Source organism: Prionailurus viverrinus, chromosome D1 (genome assembly GCF_022837055.1).
Source record: "Prionailurus viverrinus isolate Anna chromosome D1, UM_Priviv_1.0, whole genome shotgun sequence".
Lineage (NCBI taxonomy): Eukaryota > Metazoa > Chordata > Mammalia > Carnivora > Felidae > Prionailurus > Prionailurus viverrinus.
This window is the reverse complement of record NC_062570.1, coordinates 29,987,389-30,007,263: the sequence shown is the minus strand read 5'-3', so window position 1 is coordinate 30,007,263 and position 19,875 is coordinate 29,987,389. Positions and strand designations below refer to the sequence as shown.

The 19,875-nt window shown below is 40.3% G+C and overlaps 1 protein-coding gene across 2 annotated transcripts in view; it reads left to right on the top strand.

Annotated features, from left to right (window-relative positions):
- Nucleotides 1-19,875, top strand: part of LOC125147204 (opioid-binding protein/cell adhesion molecule-like) — a 1,066,615-nt gene that overhangs the window by 260,407 nt on the left and 786,333 nt on the right. The window lies entirely within an intron of this gene.

Sequence of the window (19,875 nt, the reverse complement as noted above, 5' to 3'; positions counted from 1 at the left end):
ATGGAGGAATAAAGTAAATTTTCCTGTGTGTAAATCACGGGAGCTCAGGGGAGCAGAGTATCTACAATCCAGAGGCAGTTGTAGCAACCGAAATCTGGGCTGGGGCCATCTACTCTGTCTCAAGTTTTAGTCATCTTGACTCCTCACTGCATCTCTAAGACAACCTCCCCCCGCTTCCTCACCCCCACAATCTTGAAGCAAATCCAAGTGGCTCTACCTTCAAAGCCTTTTTAGAGCATGATACCTCATCACTGCTTATACTGTTACCACTCTGGCCCAAGTCTCCTGGGCCTTGGCTGCCCTGCCTGGTCCCTATCATCAGCCCGGTCCCCCACAGCAACCAGAGGGAGTTCTTCCAGATGGAAAGCAAACCATCTAAGTCTTCTGCTCACATGCTCCATGTATGCTCCAGTGAAAGCCAAAATCTTCAAAACTCCCTCCAGGACAGCACTTGATCTACATCCCACAAGCTTTCTGGCTTGGCTTCTTTCTCCCTTCACCTCATTCACGTGGCACTAGCCCCACTGGCCTCCTGCTTTCTTTGAAGTTGCCACATATGCTTCCACTTCTGGTCCTTTGCAAATTCCCCTTTCCCTGGGGCTCTCTGCTGTTGCTAGGTATGGGCTGACCCCATATTCGCTTAGGGTCTTCACTGACGCACCTCGATAAAATCGGACCCTCCCCTGTCTCCTCTCCTTTTCTTTGAATTATCATTAGCCAACATATTACATATTCTGATATATTTATTTTTTGTTTATTGGCTGTCATATTTTTGATTAAAATATAAGCTCTATGAAGATGGGGGCTTTGTTATGTTCACAACTGTCTAGAACTAAGAAGGTAATAAATAATAATAAATTGATTTAATGATTAATAACTAAGTAGTTAATATTCATTCAGTGAAAGTTCCTAGGGCCTAAAGAATTGATTTGGCCTTCTTGTTGCTAACTGACCTTATATTATGGTTTCCTCTCAGGCAAGATAAGTTTGGCTTAATAATTAACATTCTAGTTTTTTAATGTAATTCTCATTTTTTAATTTTTTAATATATTTTCATTTATTTAATTTACATCCAAGTTAGTTAGCTTATAGTGCAACAATGATTTCAGGGGTAGATTCCTTAATGCCCCTTACCCATTTAGCCCATCGCCCCTCCCACAACTCCTCCAGTAACCCTCTGTTCTTCATATTTAAGAGTCGCTTATGTTTTGTCCCCCTCCCTGTTTTTATATTATTTTTGCTTCCCTTTCCTTGTGTTGATTTCCTTTTTGTTTCCCTTCTCACACTACTGCATCAAAGATTGAGAAGAATCAGCTTATTTCTACCAAATACAATTGACCTTTGAACAACACATGTTTGAACTGTGGGTCCACTTATACATGGATTTTTTCTTTTAAAAATACAGTGCATTTGGGGCACCTGGGTGGCTCAGTCGGTTAAGCTTCTGACTTCAGCTTAGGTCATGATCTCACGGTTCGTGGGTTGAAGCCCCGCGTCGGGCTCTGTGCTGATGGCTCAGAGCCTGGAGCCTGTTTCAGATTCTGTGTCTCCCTCTCTCTCTGCCCCTATGCTGTTCATGCTTTGTGTGTGTGTGTGTGTCTCTCTCTCTCAAAAATGAATAAGCATTAAAAAAAATACAGTGCATTTATAAACATATTTTCTCTTCCTTATGGTTTTCTTAATAACATTTTATTTTTTATAATTTATTGTAAGAATGTAGTATATAATACTCATAATACACAAAATAGATGTTAACCAACTATTTATGTTATTAGTAAGGCTTCTGATCAACATTAGGCTGTCAGTACTTAAGTTTTGTGGGGAGTCAAAATCATACACAGACTCTGACAGTGCCGGGGGTGCCGGTATCCCAATGCCTGTGTCCTTCAGGGCTCAACTGTAGATAGAGATACGTGTGCTTAGATGGAAATGCATCGGCTTGTATTACATTAAGTGTTCTCACATCTCAGACTTCACAAACTAGCCTTCCTTTGAATGGCAGAGTATTATAGGAAGAAATACACTGTTCTGGGTTGCAGCCTGGTAGTGGTGAAAAACACTGACTTCATAACCTCACTACTGAAGTTCAAATATCAGCCTGTTTCAGTTACATACTCTGTGACCTTGAGGAAATTACTAAATCTCACTGTGCCCCAGTTTCTACTTCTGGAACCTAGAGAAGGTAATGATGGTATTAGTTATGTAATCCCACAAATTTGAATTGAGAATTAAATGCGAGAATACTTGAAACGTATTTTGAGCCAGGCCTAGCATAAAAAATGTTTGTTTGAGAAACAAAAATGGGTGCCTGGGTGGCTCAATTGTTTAGGCGTCCAAATTTGGCTCAGGTCATGATCTCGTGGTTCAGGAGTTCGAGTTCGAGCCCCACATCAGGCTCTGCACTGATGGTTCAGAGACTGGAGCCTGCTTTGGATTTTGTGTTTCCCTCTCTCTCTGCCCTTCCCTGCTCATTCTCTCTCTCTCTCTCCCTCTCTCAAAAATAAAAACATTAAAAAAAATTAAAAACAAAAACATAACAAGGCACTTCCTTTTCCTATATCTGGGATCATGAACAAGTATTTCCCATCACACTGGGCCTCAGTTTCCCTATTGATAAAGAGGGATAGGAAAAATTGGATTATTTCTAATTGTGATTTTATCCACTCTAACATTAGAAGTCTAAGGTGAGGTTGTCTAAGAGCCAGGAAGACAGATTTTGTGCTTCTATTTTAATTTAATTTTTACATTACTTCTGCCCAGACCTTGAGGTTTCCAATGGATTATCCTGATTTCAAATCCAAACTCTGGCAGGCCCTTCTGCTTCTCTTGCAGTTTCTTCCTGAAATACAGAGGGGATGCATTTACAGAAGCTGCTGAGGAGCTGGGCTGGGTGGGGTGAGGCCATAGGGTCTCATCGCATCCAGGACCCCTTAGCTGTTGGGACTCCTGGGGAGCATCGGGGGACATTGGATCACCAGAACTATGTGTGTTAGTGGGGTGGGCCAAGGGTGAGAGGGTAGCATGTGTGTCAGAAGAAGTTGGCAGAAGTCTTTCCAGAAGTCCTCAGTGACACTGCCCAGCAAATCTCCAGGGTTGTGACTAGCAATGTTAACCTCTGCAGGAGGTTTTCCTGAGAAGGTAAAAAGAGCCCAATGAGCACAGAACTTTGGGTGCAGAGGCTGAATCATTGTAACATCTGGTGGGTCTTCTCACTCAAAGTGACAAGGAGTTCATTGTCACTGCCTGCATGATGAAAGGGGAGTTGAGCCTATAACTCCTATGCCCATAGGCAAGAACCTAACTTCCTACTCTCGCTGACCAGAGCCCACTAATTCTCAAAGCCTTGAACAAGATGCCTAACTGTAAGGCTTGCCTTATAGAGCCAGTTTTTTTTTTTTTCTACTCAGATCATTTGTTTGTTCATTTCCTCCATGCCCCATTCACAGAAATAAAAGGATCTTTGTCATTCTATACTGACTGTGACGTGTGTGGCCTTCCAAATCTGGATGTTGTTCAAATGGCAGGGACTCGGGCCAGCAGGATGTGCCAGCCTCTCTTTGTCTTTACCCTTGGTGCCAATGTCCCAGCCTGTGTGAGCTAAGGCACGAGGACCCTGGGGAGACGCTCCAGAATACATTGCTGTTTGTGGCTGTCATGCCACCATGAGGACAGAGGGATTTGGGGCCAGTGTTGAACCACCTGAAATTCTCAACAGCTTAGTACTATAGAGTTTTTTAAATCACCCCCAGATACAATCTTAGAGCAAATCTAAAGGCCAATAAGCTTTTCCAGTAATCAATGGATTTAGTAGTCCTGACCTTGTCCCAAAGGTGTTCAGCTACACTGATCTTGCTGAAGAAAGAAAAGAAGGGAAAAGTGAGATTGGTAGGAAAAGAAAAGAGAAAAAGGAAAATAAAGAGCACCTGGCATACAATAGGGTCTCAGTAAATTTTTGTTGGACAGGTCAATGAATGGATGGCGTGAGTCATAACAAGATTGTTGTAACAATGGAGAAAAGAACACTGAGAGTAGACACCTATGTTCTTAATCTGCTGCTGCTATGCTGCTGTCTAGTGGGGTGTGACCTCTGGAAAAATCCTTCACTGCAGCAGAATTCAGGTTTCCCATCTGTCCTTGTAGGGAATCAATCAACAGAATACCTTAAATTCTGCTGGCTCTAAAAGCTGTTTGTTTATTCACCCATTCCACAAACATTTGTGGAGTGTATGCATCTTCTAGACTCCGAGAATAAAAAAGGAAGACATTAAGGAGTTGAAGGAGTTCCCTACCATGTGGGTAGGGTGGGGTGGCCCTGGGTGAATGGCTCCTGCAGCAGAAGTCCAGAGACCACGATAGAGAGGACTTGCATCTGGCACAAATCACAAGTACAAAACAAGTGACTGGAATGCATTCCATCCTTCTTATTGGAGAGGTATTCCTCAGACACCATGGCTCTGTTTCAAAACACAGTGAAATGAGAGTCATCCCACAGGCTACCTGTTCTCTACCTGAATATTGCCCTTTAATTTAGGAACCCTCGCTTATTCCTAAACACTTGGACCCCTATTCAGAACTAACCATCTCTTGCATATTTTTGAAATTGTAGATCATTGAGATAGAAATACAACCTACGGAGACAGAATGTTGAATGCTATTTTTACACCTGGTTTTATCCACTTCAGTTCCCAAAATCTTTACTTTAATAGTTAAGTAGGACAGTTGTGTTTCAGAGCCATCACAGATCAGTGTGTGAGGAGCTGATTGTTAAATATTCAGGGATTTTGTAGCCCAGTTTAAATTGTTGGCAACTTCAAATTGGCCCTAGTGGGAGTATTTACCTTACAGAAATCAGCAAACAGTACAAATCAGAGCTTTCTTTTCTTTTTCTTTCTTCTTCTTCTTCTTCTTTTTTTTTTTTTTTTTCCAGAGAGCTGGTTTACCGGCCTGAGTAGAACCCATTTTGTGTAGGTACCAGTTAATGAAGTCACCCAGAGGACTATTTCAAAACAAACATATGCAAAAGAATTGAAGCAGTGCGTGATAATAATACAAAATATGAATCATTCCAAAACTCCAGGCATTTCCAGACTTTGCATTCTTTGCCATATTTGTACTAACCTATATCAATATGTTTACTATTTTCTAATTTAAAGCTAATAATTTTTATATATATTTTAAAGGCATTTTTCTTATTGCTATAAGTGAAAAAAAAGTATCTCTGTTCTTTTTTTTTTAACATTTATTTAATTTTGAGAGAGAGAGACAGAGACAGAGTGTGAGCCAAGAAGGGGCAGAGAGAGAGAGAGGGAGACACAGAATATGAAGCAGGCTCCAGACTCTGAACTGTCAGCACAGAACCTACCATGGGGCTCGAACCCACGAACTGTGAGATCATGACCTGAGCCGAAGTCCGGCGCTTAACCAACTGAGCCACCCAGGCGCCCCAAAAGTATCTCTGTTCTAATTGTAATAAATGAATAACATTAAAATAATCTCATATAAAAATGAAATAAATTTAAATAATCTCATATATATATAACCATGCATATATAGATATATAACTATATATAGATAGATATACAACTATATATAGTATAGTTATATATCTATGTATATAACCACTTAAAATCATCCCACATACCATCAGAGGTGAGGAAAATGAAAAATAAGATTATAAAATGAGTTCTTATCATAGTTTTCAGTGTCTTTTCTCTAAGGAATGATTATTGCAAGGGTTATGATACATATATTAATGTATATCACATATAGTTATATATACATCAGTACAAGTGCATTAGTTACAGATATGAACTCATTTAATTACTGTAAAAAATTCTTTGAGGGAGATTTTATCATACTCCAGTGTTAGAGATAAGGAAACTGAGCATGGAAAGTTGAAATAATTTGCCCAAAGTTTGCGGCAAAGCCAAAATGGAGCCCAGGTAGCTGAGCTCTTAAGCTTGTGCTCTTTACTTCATGGGTGGGTCAGTCCATGTGGTGTGTCTGACTCTTGATTTCAGCCCAGGTCATGATCCCAGGGTCCTGGGATTAAGACCCACATCAGACTTACCACAGAACATGGAGCCTATTTAAGATTATTTCTCTCCCTCTGTCCCTTCTCCCCGCTCATGTGCTCATTTTCTCCCTCTCTCTCACTTTAAAATAAATAATAATAATAAATAAACTAAAAATACATATAATACTAGGATTTCATTAGTAATCCTAAATCTTAGAAGACCTGGAAAACTATCCCATAAAAATAAAAGCAATATAATTAAAAGTACGTATTTTTGGGGCGCCTGGGTGGCGCAGTCGGTTAAGCGTCCGACTTCAGCCAGGTCATGATCTCGCGGTCCGTGAGTTCGAGCCCCGCATCGGGCTCTGGGCTGATGGCTCAGAGCCTGGAGCCTGTTTCTGATTCTGTGTCTCCCTCTCTCTCTGCCCCTCCCCCGTTCATGCTCTGTCTCTCTCTGTCCCAAAAATAAATAATAAAACGTTGAAAAAAAAAATTTAAAAAAAAAGGTACGTATTTTTGACTTGCGCTATTATAGTTTTGGTAGCAAAATAAATAAATAAATGTCCACTAGTAGGTATGTTACCAAGAGTGAGATGGAAAAGGAAAGAGGCCTTGGTTCTTTTTGCTGCCACAGTGAAGAATTGTAGGGCTGTGAAATGAAAGTAAAGCAGAGCAAAGTTTTATTAAAGTGTGTTCCAAGGAAGGAGCAGGGCAGTCAAAAGAGACAAAGGCCTTGAAAAGTCTGGAGTGTGAGATTATGTCATTTTTTTTTCTTTTGGGTGTGTCCTAGGGTGGCAACTTTGAGTGATAGGCCTGTATTACACAATAATTAGCTAATTAGGCATGTGCTTTCCCAAGGTGAATTCAAAATACTGTATCTGCAAGGGGTAGAAAACTGCAACGTTGTTTTTGTTCTAGAGACAGAAGTCAAATCAGAACAAGCAGCTGCTTTCTGCACAGCTCAACACTCGTAACTCTTCCTCTGCTCGGGTGTTCCTCTGACTGGTAGATGGGTGGAATGGGGTGGTCCCTGGGTGATCTCTGGGTGGGCATCTCCATCAGGACGTCTAAGGTCATCCTCGGGTCACTCAAGCTTCGCTTCCTGCCAAACAGGTAAATGGTACAGTGAATGAGGTTTTACTTACAGCGAGGAATTTATGCAGCTTCTAAAAGGATAAATTCAAACTAGGCCAGATAATTTGGAGGGATTTCCATGGGGTACCACTGGAGTAAGAAAAGGAAGATAGAGGCAAACATGTACAGTCCTCCCGGTTTTATAACATCACACTGAAAAAAGTATTATTTCCCTGCCAGCGGTAGGTGGTCTCAGCCTTGAAAGCATCTGCCCAGTCGTGAGTGTGGAGCAGCAGGCTGTGTGATTTGTGTTTCCCAAACTACTGCAGAGATGCACACAAGTTCACGTCACCTTTCCATTTGTACTTGTTCTGTGAATAATCCGTTTGTTGCACATTTTAATTTGTTTATCAATCATTTCTTTTTAATTTGCAAGAGTTCTTTTTTTTTTTTACTTTCTTCTTTATTTTAATGTATGGCCTCTTCTTTGTAAATCTCTCTCTCTCTTTTTAAATAAATCTCTTATTCGTCTTTTGACTTTGTCACAAAGTTTCAGTTTTTCATGTAGTCCCATATGTGTATCTCCTTTTTAAAAAGCACTTGTTTGTTTTCAGTCTCAGGTTAAAAGTAGAGAAAAGGAAAATAAAATAGAGACAAATAAAATCTTGGTTGGAGGGATCCTCTCCTTCCTAATAAGACTATGAACCTAAAAGGAATCAATCTCTGTGCCATACTCTGACCCTCCCTGTAAAACAGCATTAAATCCCTTTCTCAGGCAGCAGGGGAGAAGACGTTACTATTTAAGCATTCTGGGGCCCAGTTGTGTGCTGTATACCTCCATTCCTGTCTACCAACCAGCTCGTGTCATCACTGGACAAGTTTCCAATAGGAGTGTGAGAAAAGAAGGTGGCAGGTTGAGTTACATTAGCATATCGATGGCACAGCACTCCTTGTATTTTATCATCCTAATTAGATGGGTATTAGGTTATATTTAAAGCTTAATTCTTCATTATATCCTATTACTTTTGTGGATTTTTAAAAATCCAACACGACTTTGAATTAAGGCAGATTCTTAATTTGGCTTCCCTGTCTATTATTTTGTCTGTTTGCCAGATTCTTCCCACTTTTTGAACTCAGTGCTATATTTAATGGGCTCATCAAACATATATATAATTTAGTGTTCCTTATGAAGAGTCTCTGGGGCCTCATGAAGCAAGGTAAAGATTACCAATTCTGTGGGTCCCCTCTGCTTGTGTCACTTCCAGTATACTCCCATGAAAATTTGTCTCCCTCCAGCTACCCCCGGATGAACAAATGCCCCAGCTTGAAACTATGGATTCACCAGACTCCTCTATCCCTTCACCCCAACCATTTAGGAGTCAAGTACAGTCTAAGGAGACCTGTCTTCTAGCTGGCCCCTCTCCTCTCTTCTCTCCTCAGGCTTATCCTCAGCTTCCTTGGCCCTGGACTGTCATTATAGCATCAGGCGCCCACCCAATTCTCCATCCTAGCCTCCATTTGTTCCAGAGCTGTCCTTCTGGACAACGCATATTTTACCATTCCTCTTTGAAGAACCTTTCGTGCATGGAGGATAAAATCCACGTTCCTTGGTGTGGCCCCCAAATGCTAACCTTATCTGACCCCAAAGTTACCCTCATTGACTGTCCCATAGACAAGTAGAAATACCCTGGTAAGATGAGTGTGGGATGAAGTGTGAAATGGAGCAAACTCCTGCTAATCATGATTTCTTAAGGGGGCTGCTCTTGCTTTCGAGGCTGCCTGGAATGTCCTTTTCTTTTTCCCTGGGGGATTAAATACTAGTTGTTATTTAAAGCCCCATTCAAGTGTCACCTCCTCTCTAAAGCTTTCCTAATAACCCTAGTGAAAATGAATCCCCCCTCCTTTGATGTTCCTTGAAAATTTCTAATACCAGTTTTGTTGTCGCTCAGCTGATTGCATACCTTTGAAGGTAGAACCAACATCATGGTCATCTTTGTAGATTTTGCCCATAGCACACTTGAGTGTAGTTGTTCCTCACTGTAAGTATGTGGAAGGAAGGGGGAAAAGAGTGGGGAGAAGGGGAGGAAAGGGGAGAGAGAAGAAAAGGAAGGAAGGAAATATGTGGTAACCTTAAACAAATACCTCCCTGGACTCCACATATCTTGTTTATTTCTTGCTTGCTTGCTTTGTTTTACTTCTTTGTTTATTTTCTTATTTTTTTTTAAATGATAAAATAAGCACTACCACTTAACTGTGGAGCTTTAAGTTTGGCTTGTAGTGAAGATTTAAAAAGTGACTTGCACTGTATAAGACATATAGTAGTCATTCCAAAAGATCACTTATCATTATTTTCATCATTAATCACATGAGCATTCCTATTTTTATTAATTCCAGTTCTGATTCTAATGCATTCTAAGCATAAGAGAAAATAAGGACACTTGCACAGAATCTAGGGTCAACATAGTTTGCCTATATTTTGCTGTACCTCATTAAGATATTGATCCCTATCCCTTCTACCCAATCCCCTACTCAGCAAACAAGGAAAGAAGAAAAGGCCATGATGCTGGCATTTTTGACTAGAAGCACAGGGGAATGGGCAGAAGCCAGATGGGAGGTTCTGTGGAGCAAAGCCCAGCAGCTAGTAGTAATGAGATTCCTAGAGAAGATAGTCAGAATTAAAAACATTTAGGGCAATGCTGAGAACCATCTGAACTAAGAGAGTTAATCAGAAATGGCACCTCCAGAGGTTTGCCCATCCCCAGCTAAGCATTACAGCACCTGATCAGGTGACTTCAGTTGCTGATGGGTGACAGCTTAATTTACAAGAATGTAGAGCAACAGCAAATTTGAAAATAAACCAAATATACACTTTATAAGGAAAGGGAAATGTGATTCTGAACTCCATTGCATAGTTTCCCTGAAGCTTCACCAACCTTATAATTAGATGATACCTAAACTGGATAAAACATTCATATTAAATATTATGAGAAATCTATTGGAGATTGTGCTATACCTTCTATTTATATTTCTGGTCTAGTTTGTCTGTCTTATATTAGTAGAGAATATGTATGCATGTATGTGTATATGTACTTTAGAAATTTCCATTAGGAATTATTTCTGATGTCTTAAAAAAGATTAACCTTGCTGGTACCTAATATAATTTATGTTAAGAAATGAAATTTCTACCACTGCAGAGGTTTTAATGGGTAGGCTTTCTTGGTATCCCTCCAGAAATCTCCCTGCCTAAGGCTGCAGTTTTCCTAAAAGATTCACTCCCTGCAGATTCTGGTGGGAAGCTTGCCTGCACAGCAGCTGTGAAATCAAACCTTACTTCTCAATAGAATCCCACTCTCAGACAAAAGATGGGACTCACATCTACCTAAGTATTTTGCGCAGTCTGAAATAACTATTTATTAATAGCATGAGCCTCTGTGCACCTTTCCAGCCTTCCCTCTCTGGGTAACCAAGAGGCATTTGACTATTCTAGAAAGACAGACAAGCATTAGACTCCACATTAAGGGTGGCTCAAAGGACCGAGAACTTAGCTCCTCTTAAAGCCTAGTGCATTTTGATTCTCTGAGATATGACGTTAGCAAACTCTTTGATACTGACTTTTCTGAGAAATTGTGATTCCAGCAATCGTATGTGTTCCTTTACACAAACCTGAGAAAACTCTTCCAGGGCTTCCAAAATTACACAACGAGGTCTTGGTTCATGTGGGCATTTGAAGAGTAGAGGATGAAGGAACAAGGTTGGGAGTTCCTCATCTTTATCTGTCACTTTCTGTCTCACAGAAAAGGTACATGGTTCTTTTTGCTTCATCAGGACCATCCTGCTGTTTTCTAACAGATTCAGAAAGGCTTTCCTTTTCTGTGTTCTCCTAATAAGTGCCAGGACAGTGCTGTTGACTAGAATTCCACACCATCTAACATTGAGAATGCACAATTGGCTCTGTTTCTGTCCCTATAGATATTTGTCCGTTTGGGACACTAAACCTTCTGCTTTGTCTCCAATTCTGCCTTATACTCCTCTTTTTCTGCCCTGTAAAATGGTCCATGTTCAAATCCAGAGTGTCTTAAAAGATTTCTACATAGAGTCTTCAGCTCTCTAAAAACATGTTTACTGAGCATCCTTGAGGTTTCCTGTGTTTGCTGAGAAATTTCCTTCTCCAATAATCTTTTAGCAATCCATGTGAATATGGGATTTTTCATATAAACCAGGTAGGGTCACTAACGTGTCCATGGGTTCATACTACTCAAAGGACAAAGGTTTCTCTTATTCCCAGTGGACGTCTTTTCCCCAAAGACACACTAGGGCCACACTAGGCCCTTTCCCCCTAGGGCCACACTAGGCCCTTTCCCCCTAGGGCCACACTAGGACATGTTGCAGAAATCCAGTCCTCCTCCTTCTCAGTACAGTATTGTGTTGGCAGGTGCAGCAGAGATGAGAAGTGGAAAGGGACTGCAAGGGTGGCAAGCGTTTTGAATCCTAGAGGTCCATTGCTAATGATAGTCATAGTAATTAAATTAAAGAAGAGCTGCCAATTACAGTTCTTTCTTTGCTCTTTAAAAAATGTTTTCTTTCCTTTCAGGTGCCCTTTTTATGAGCTTGAAAAAAATTCTAATTAAGGAAATCTCTCCTGATTTGGTCCTTAGTAAACACTGTAGTCTTTCAGTCCAATAGAGGAAATAATAGGATGATGTTTCTGCTTACTTTCTTAATTTACTGTCACAATGAACTATGTTAAAAATCTTCCATGTTGAAGAGATTTTTGTTTTATCTCTTTGTACTCTTCTTCTTTCTTTCCTTCTTTTCTCCCTTCTTCCTCCATCCTTCCTTTTCTTTCTTTTCCTTTCTTCTTTCCTACTTTATTGATGGAAAATTTATTTCATACAAAACCTGGATTGCTAGTTTGGCTGATATAGAATTATAGGTTATTGTTAAAAAAACATGGAAAGATTCACTCTTTTGTAAACCTCTTCCTTCTTAAAGTAAATGGCTCAATGAATTATATCATAAATATAGTGGACACAAATGATAAATGTTAAGCTTAAAGAAAAAATTATTTTTTAAAACTTTTTTTAATGTTTATTTATTTTTGAATGATAGAGTCCAAGCAGCAGAGGGGAAGAGAGAGAGGGAGACACAGAATCCGAAGGAGGCTCCAGGCTCTGAGTTGTCAGCATAGAGCCCAACGCAGGGCTCGAACTCATGAACCATGAGATCATGACATGAGCCGGCATTGAAGTCGGATGCTCAACTGACTGCCACCTAGATGCCCCCAAGCTTAAAGAAAAATTTAAAAGAGAGACATACCCATGTTATTACCTAAGAGGGACCTGGGGTCACATGGATGTGTTTACTTTGTTACATTCTGAGCATCTATGATGTGTGGAACAAACTTGTGCTACATGAGGATACTCTTTAAGCTGAATTCGTCTCTTTGGTTGATTCCTTCATTGCCTCCAACCAGGGAAGTTGGGTAACTGGGGGTTATTAAATGGTATCTCCCAAGCTCAGAGTTGGTAATCTGAACTGTGTTGTTTCTTCTTGGCTAAGTCCTGATGTAACTTCTTCCCATAGTCCATTTTCTTTTCATCACGCTTCTGACAAGTCTTGCTCAGACTGTTGGACTGCCTTCTGGCATTGTTATGTGAAAAAAAAAATTAATAAGAAGAGTCATAAAGTGCTTTGACATTCTAAAGTGCTATAGAACTGTTTAATGATGATAGAATTACCATGGAGCTGTCTGGTTCCAATCACATCTTCAGAGGGAGTCTAGATTGAATTGACAGCTCTGGTAGGTGAAGTTTAAAATATGAACTGTCAAAAAGATCAGAAATGGGTGGTGACATTGTCAGCTTTCCTTCTATTGCCTTTGTCTGGGTTGCCTCAATCCTGTTATAAAGTATCTCTTCTAGAGCAAGAGATACATCAAAAAAAAGTCTGTTTGTTCAAGAGTCAAATGGGATGGGCCAGTAGCTCTTCTTGTTGTGGGTTTTGCTGCATGGGCTCCAGGTGGTTTCAAAAGAGGGGCTAGAAGAAATAACTGATTTTGTATGCCCAAAGAACTCTACAGTGGTAGGTAATGAAATCCTGCCATTTTTCCCAAACGTGGTCACATCCAAGTAGATGACACATATAGCACTTTAATCCCATAACTTCTCTTGTATTCTGAAGACCTTCACCTTCGCTCCCTTTCAGTGGTCTACTCTCCTGACCACACGCTGAAATTGGAAGTTACTTGAAACTTCTGTGACCTTAAACTCTACTGTTTGATACTATCATTTCTTCTGTCTATGGACCCTGATCTTCTATCATATCCTCAACTCTTCTACCATTTCTAAAAGTCCTCAGATTATTTCGTTTTGTCCAGGTCTGCCAGTTTCTTCTTGGTTCCACCTAACTTCTGTATCCATTTTAGAACACACTCAACTTACCTACCACCTTTTATTTTTGCCACAGATGCCTTGAACCACTTCACTGCTGAACCTCCACATCATCATATCTTCTTTATATCCAGGATTCCAAGCACTGCTGCAGGGAAATTATTTAGCTGTGTAGACTGGTATCCTTATAAAGTTATGACTGGAAGGTAAATCTGTGCCCTTTGCATTTCTTGGTACATCTCTACCTTGACTATTTCAAATCTACCACTCCCTTCAGGCTTCCTACACATTTTTTTTTTTTTTTGTCATTTTCAACAGATGACCTTGCCCCAAGTTCATCAATGAAGTAATCATGTATAACTTCCCTCAAATTATTTACCTGCCTCCCATTTACAAATTTATCTGCATTCATATCCCCCTTGCCTTCTTCCATTCCATCTTAGTCAAAGAAGTGCCTCTCATCCTGGTTATAGGTAAGCCCACTTCATATGAAGTCAACTCCATTAGTGAACCAATATGCTCTACTTATTTTCAAAATGATCTATTTAGTCATTTTCTTCAAGCGAAACAATATGTTCAAGTCGCTCCCATCTTTTCAAAAACCTCCCTTAACTTTCTTGCTCTTTCACTGGGTGAAAGCATAATTTATACTCATTATTTGTTTCCTCACTTTCTGAGCACTCATAAAGCTACAGGAGTTTAAATTCTTTATGTCCTTGTCTGCTCATGTTCCTTTCACTAAAACCAGAATGGTCTTCCAATGCCCAGTCTTGTACTCATCTGATTTTACATTTCTCTGGCATTGATGCAATCAACTGCTCTTCCCCTTTCTCTTTAAAACTCAAAGTCTCCTTCCTAACACTGTTTGCAAAAAAAAAAAAAAAATTCCTTTCTGTGATTATTGAATAAATATTCATCTCCCCAATTGTACTGTAACTACATAGAGGGAGAAATCATGTCTTTATTGATACACATTTTAAACCTACTGCCTAGCACACATATTAGATTTATGACTTATGTTTAATTGAGTGGGTGGATGCTTTCATGGAAGATGTAGCACCATTCTTTCTCCTAGTGTTTCTCTTACTTTTCTGGGCTCTCCATTTCAATTTTATACCTAGCACACCCTTTACATGTTGGTGTTTCTCAAGGTATCATTTAGCATCTTTATTCTCATTCTTGAGAGCATGCTTATAAATCAATCTACTCTGTGTCCATATTTTCAAATGTTCACTCTCTCCTGAGCTACAGCCTTATATAGCTGTCTTCCTATTGGATGTTTCATTTGAATTTCCATAGATACATTAACTTCATCTCCATCAAACTTGATGTCTTCATCTCCTTCTACTTTCATTCTTGTCTTATATTATAGTCCATATCATGGCTGTTGACATAATGTGCAATGCCACAGCCCAAGAGGCTGGCAATGTTGGTTCATGCACATCATCACCTCAGGAAAGACTTTTCTGAACTAGCATGTATTAAAACACTCCTTTGTACTTCCATATTCTTGCCTCTCCTTCTATTTTGTGATTATCACATTGTTTTCTATGTAAACTATTTTTGTTTCTCTATCCTTCTACTAAATTGAGAACAATTTGAAGGCAGAGACTACATATCCCCAATGCCTAACAAACATGGTATCCATAATATAAGAGTTTAATAAATCTACATTGAATGGATTTTGAACTCTTCATATTTGTGTGCCTATTATGAAATAATTGGACCATTTTCCCATCAAGCCTCTTAATTCTGGGAAAGAGAACCATGCAGTTGTTTGAGGTAAAAGAAAGAATGCATACTCAGCCACTGTTGAGCTGTAGGAAGGATGTGTTGAAAATTCTAATACATTGGCGTCAAGGAGGTTTTAACTCAGAGACTCCAAGACTCATTATTTCCTGGGACCAACAAGCTGCATTGGGTGTGCATGTAGTCCTCCACATCAATGGCCAAAGTAATGGGAAGCCCAGATGGCTTCCCTTACCATTCAGGCAGCTTTGACCTGCCTTCTCCAACAGCCAGCTGGTGTGTGCTTAGGGAATAGAGACCCATTTTAATACTTCTCTAAGAAAATTTGCTGTGCCTAAGTGTACCTAAAAGATAACTGTAAAAAAAAAAAATTGAATTATCCAAAGGTTTGTGCATTTCTACCTTTAATCTTTCCCAATAGTGCAGACAGTTGAGAATTGACTATGATTAAAGTGACACATTGTTCTGTACAGCCACATACTCCAGATAACTAGGTGAGAGGTGTGTCCTTAAGATCTGATCACAAATTTTCAGTAAGTCATTTTTTATACAATGGTAGACTTACTTTAACATCTGCTAAGTAAAATCATGAAGAAGATATCCTTAAGGGGAGGTTGCTCACATCCTTGTGAATTACTGCAAGAGCACAGAGATTGCCTATTTCCTGACAGGCTGTAGGGTCTCTGGGAAGCATTCTCCTCCGTGACAACTTCACAGTCTATATTTACTCCAGAACTTACCTGTTCTAGGCCTCATGCATTCAGGAACACACTCTTCGCTAATTTGGTAGGTTAACACATTGGTTGTGATCATATTGGTGGTTAACAATACAAATAACTAACATTACTGAGTGCTTAGCAAATACTCAGAGCATTGCATAAATAAATTCACTTCATCCTACCTCAGCCCTTTCAGGCACGTCCATGCATTACTATTTCTGCTTTTTCAAATGGAGAAATTGAGATATAAATGATTAAGTAACTTGGCTAAGGGCACTCTACTACTAAATGGCAAACTAGAACTCCAAGCCACGCTGTCTGATTCCAAAGTCTGTCTTTACCCTCCAGATGTTGTGTGTACCCCACCTGTGTCCTCTGAATTCCTACTGTTAGTACCTGGGTTTCTCCACCTAAATATGGAGCCCACCCAGTTACTGCTGGAGCCCACTCTGTGTCCAGGAGACAGGGCAGAAGGGCTGGGAGGTGATGTACCCCCATCCACCTCCCAGAGCAGCCATCTGCCTGTGACTGCAGCAGTTGGTGTGTGCACATTGCTGTGGCTCTTGCCTGCCTCCAGTGGGATAACTGAGGTGTGGGTTTTACGCTGGCCCTCGAGTTACCAGATGGGATGAAGGTTGCCCTTCTTTCCTTGTCTCAAGACCCGCTCTCCCACAGGTGTTTTCCTTTACCTCCTAAATAAACAAACTGTCCTTATACCCTTATCTCAGCAGCTGCTTCTAAGAGAATCCAAATCAAAGCGAATGACTTGCTGTGTTAACCACTCCCAGATCCCCTGCAAGGACTTTCAATGCCCTAAATAGAGCAAAGCAGAGACTGACATGGGGACTTTGAAGCCTGTGGGAGTGTCTGGCTTCTCTGTCTATCCAGAGCCCTGGCTCTGCCTTTCCCTGCCTCTCAATATTACCTGCTTTTCTCCCTTTCTAAAAGCAGATGTCTGGTCCCTCTACAGGGCCTCCTCACCTTGCTGTGAGCACATTTGCAATAAGCCACTGTACCTCGCTCCATTGCACCTGGAAGGATAAATGGTTCTCACCTCTTGTCCCCTGGATCAAGTTATTTGGCGGCTGGTTATTGCAACAAAAATAACTACAGGTGAAAGTGGCAAATCATCCCCACTCTTCTCTGTGTGGCTCGCCTGGAAGCCCAACCCACACATTTCCAAGAATGGCTCTCTCCATCCCCACAGCAGAAACCCCACTCACCTCACCTCATTTAGCATACTGACTACCTCTGGGTTTTTGGTACCGTACTAGACACTCTCTCAGGCTTGCACCTAGTATTAGAAAATAGTTATTCTCAAGGATACCTTGTTTGCCCTGAGCCCTGGGCTCCTGAGTTTTTACCAGATTCTGGAATTTCACAAGAATCTCCCTGCTCCAAGTGATTGCCTGCAGCAAACACAAGATGTGCTCCCCATTTCCCGGGCACAAAGAGTCTGGGGACAAATAAAGACCAAGAAAAAAGAAAGCAGAGGCAACAGAGCGAAACTTGTTTTGATTGTACTGCTGGGTTTTGTTGGACGTTTTCCTTTCACCTTAAAAAAAAGAAATGTATCCTTACTTCTTTTGAACCTGGAACTTGGGAAAAGTTCAAATGTCTCTTGTCACTTTAAGCTGGAAAACAAAGACAAACACAAACAAAGGAACAAAAAAATAGAACAATCACAATATTCCCTCTCCAAAATTAATAGGTCAGTTTCTCAGTTACACTTAGTATTTAGTGTATATATAGCAATTATGTGCAAAGTGCAGTAAGAATACTGTTATAAGCAGACTGTGTCCCCTCCAAAAGCCAGACATATATTGAAGCCCTAAGTACCAGTTCCTGAGAATGTGACCAAATTTGGATATAGGGCCTTTAAGGAGGTAAGTTAAAATTAGATGGTTATGGCAGGCTTCATCTAACTGACTGATGTCCTTATAGAAAGAGGGAGAAACACTGGGGACACACACAGAGAAAATGTGAGGCCACAGGGGGAAGGCAGCCATCCTCAGGCCAATGAGAGAGGCTTCAGATGAGAACAAACCTGCCGACATCTTTATTTTGAGCTTCTAGGCTCCAGAACTGTGAGGGAATAAATCTTTGTTGTTTGAGTCAGTCAGTCTATGTCATTTTATCATAGCAGCCTTAACAAAATAACATAAACCCTCTAGTGTGAATCGGGGCACCTGGAATAGAACCAGAGCTGTGACCTCTAATTCACTCTTTGATCTTGAGAATATCGCTTGTCTCTCATAAGCTCAGCTTTTCTAAGTGATAATGTAATTATATGATTCTCTAAACCTTGGTGAAATGACATATTTATAAAATGTGCATGAAGGTACCTACCCAGCACACAGGGTTCTCACATGCATGCTTAACACATATTGGTGATTTGTTTACTGGGTGTCAGAAGAGGAGACAGGATCCAAATTTTTTTACAACTTAGCTGCCATGTAAGTCACAAACATTTATGAAGGCTAACTAAAATATACGACTTATGTGTGAATGTGGTGATAAATACATCTTAAAAGATTGCAAGAAGGGGATGCTGGTGTATGATGTTCTCTGGGTGGGTACCAGGGAAAGATTTTCTGAAGATGCACCCTGATATAGACCCCATATGATAGGTGGTATTGGAGAATCGTATGGAGAGAACAGACTGTGCAATGTGTCGCTGGAGTCATGTAAGCTGGTGGCAGCAAGGAGTTCTGCAGGTCAGAGTGTGCCCTTTGTTGGTGTCCCATAAGAGATGGCCTACAGGCCAGTGGGCAGTGCCATGCTCTTCTCTTTGGATTTTGGGAAAAGGGCAACCCAGAAGAGAGTCTGACTTTGGGAAGGAAGTAGTTCTTACATGGTCTATGACCTCCTTTGACTCTAAAATTCCCTAATATGACGTGAAAGTTAGTAGGGGCTAGTTTGATACATGGATAGACTTTACCATTGGGTAATTGGAAGCAAATAATTTTTTTTTTTCTTATAGGACATGATCGGTGATGTTAAAATGTGCTCTAACAATTCATCCAACAGTGCACTGGAAGTATCTGCCAAGGGGACTAGTCTGCAATGCAGCAGAATGAAGAGCTAGATCTTGCCTCTAGCTCTACCATTCACTAGCTGTGTGACCTTTGGAATATGATGTCACTCATTTACTTCCATGCACATATTTCACTCATTGGGGAATAATTTAGTTTGTGCTTTCCATATCACAGGCACACTGCTGAACAATGAGGAAGTGGTGGTAAATAGTTACTGATCACATGTAACCAATACCTAGTGTTCATGACAGAGAAAGTGTTGAATGATATAGGGGTTAAAAGAAGCACAAAACTACTCTTCAGGGATCAAGGAAGTGATATTGAGGCTTCCCAGGAAAAGTATGTGAAATGAGCCCCCTTTCCCCTACCTACTGAAAACAAAAAGGAGGGAGGATATTTTGTCTGCCTATTTCATCCGTTTCCTAAGAGCACAAATAAGAGGAATGTATGAGAAGTGTTTAGAAGCTCTAATTGCTAAATAAATATAGGGTATTATGCTTCAAAGAAAGAATTGGCAGATCTTCACAGCTGATTGGATATGGAGGAATGATAAAGCCATAAGGAAAAGTAGGCTATAGTTTTCAACCTGGAGAAGGGAAAGATGTAGGATATTTTTAAATTCCAAACTAAGTGGAATGGTTTAAGAACAGACACCTGTTGGCTGAGGAGAAGGGGCAGCAATGAGAACGATGTTGACTTTTGAGGTGATCTATGACTATACGATGAATGTATCTGAGACAGGTAGGGCTCAGCTAGAGGGGAAAAAAAAAAGATTACCAATATAAAGGTGATGTCTGGGAGCTAGGTCAGTGTTCAAATAAAGAAATGCAGAAGATCTTTCCTTATCTTGATTTTAAAAAGAATGCTAGAACATTGGAATTATATATCCC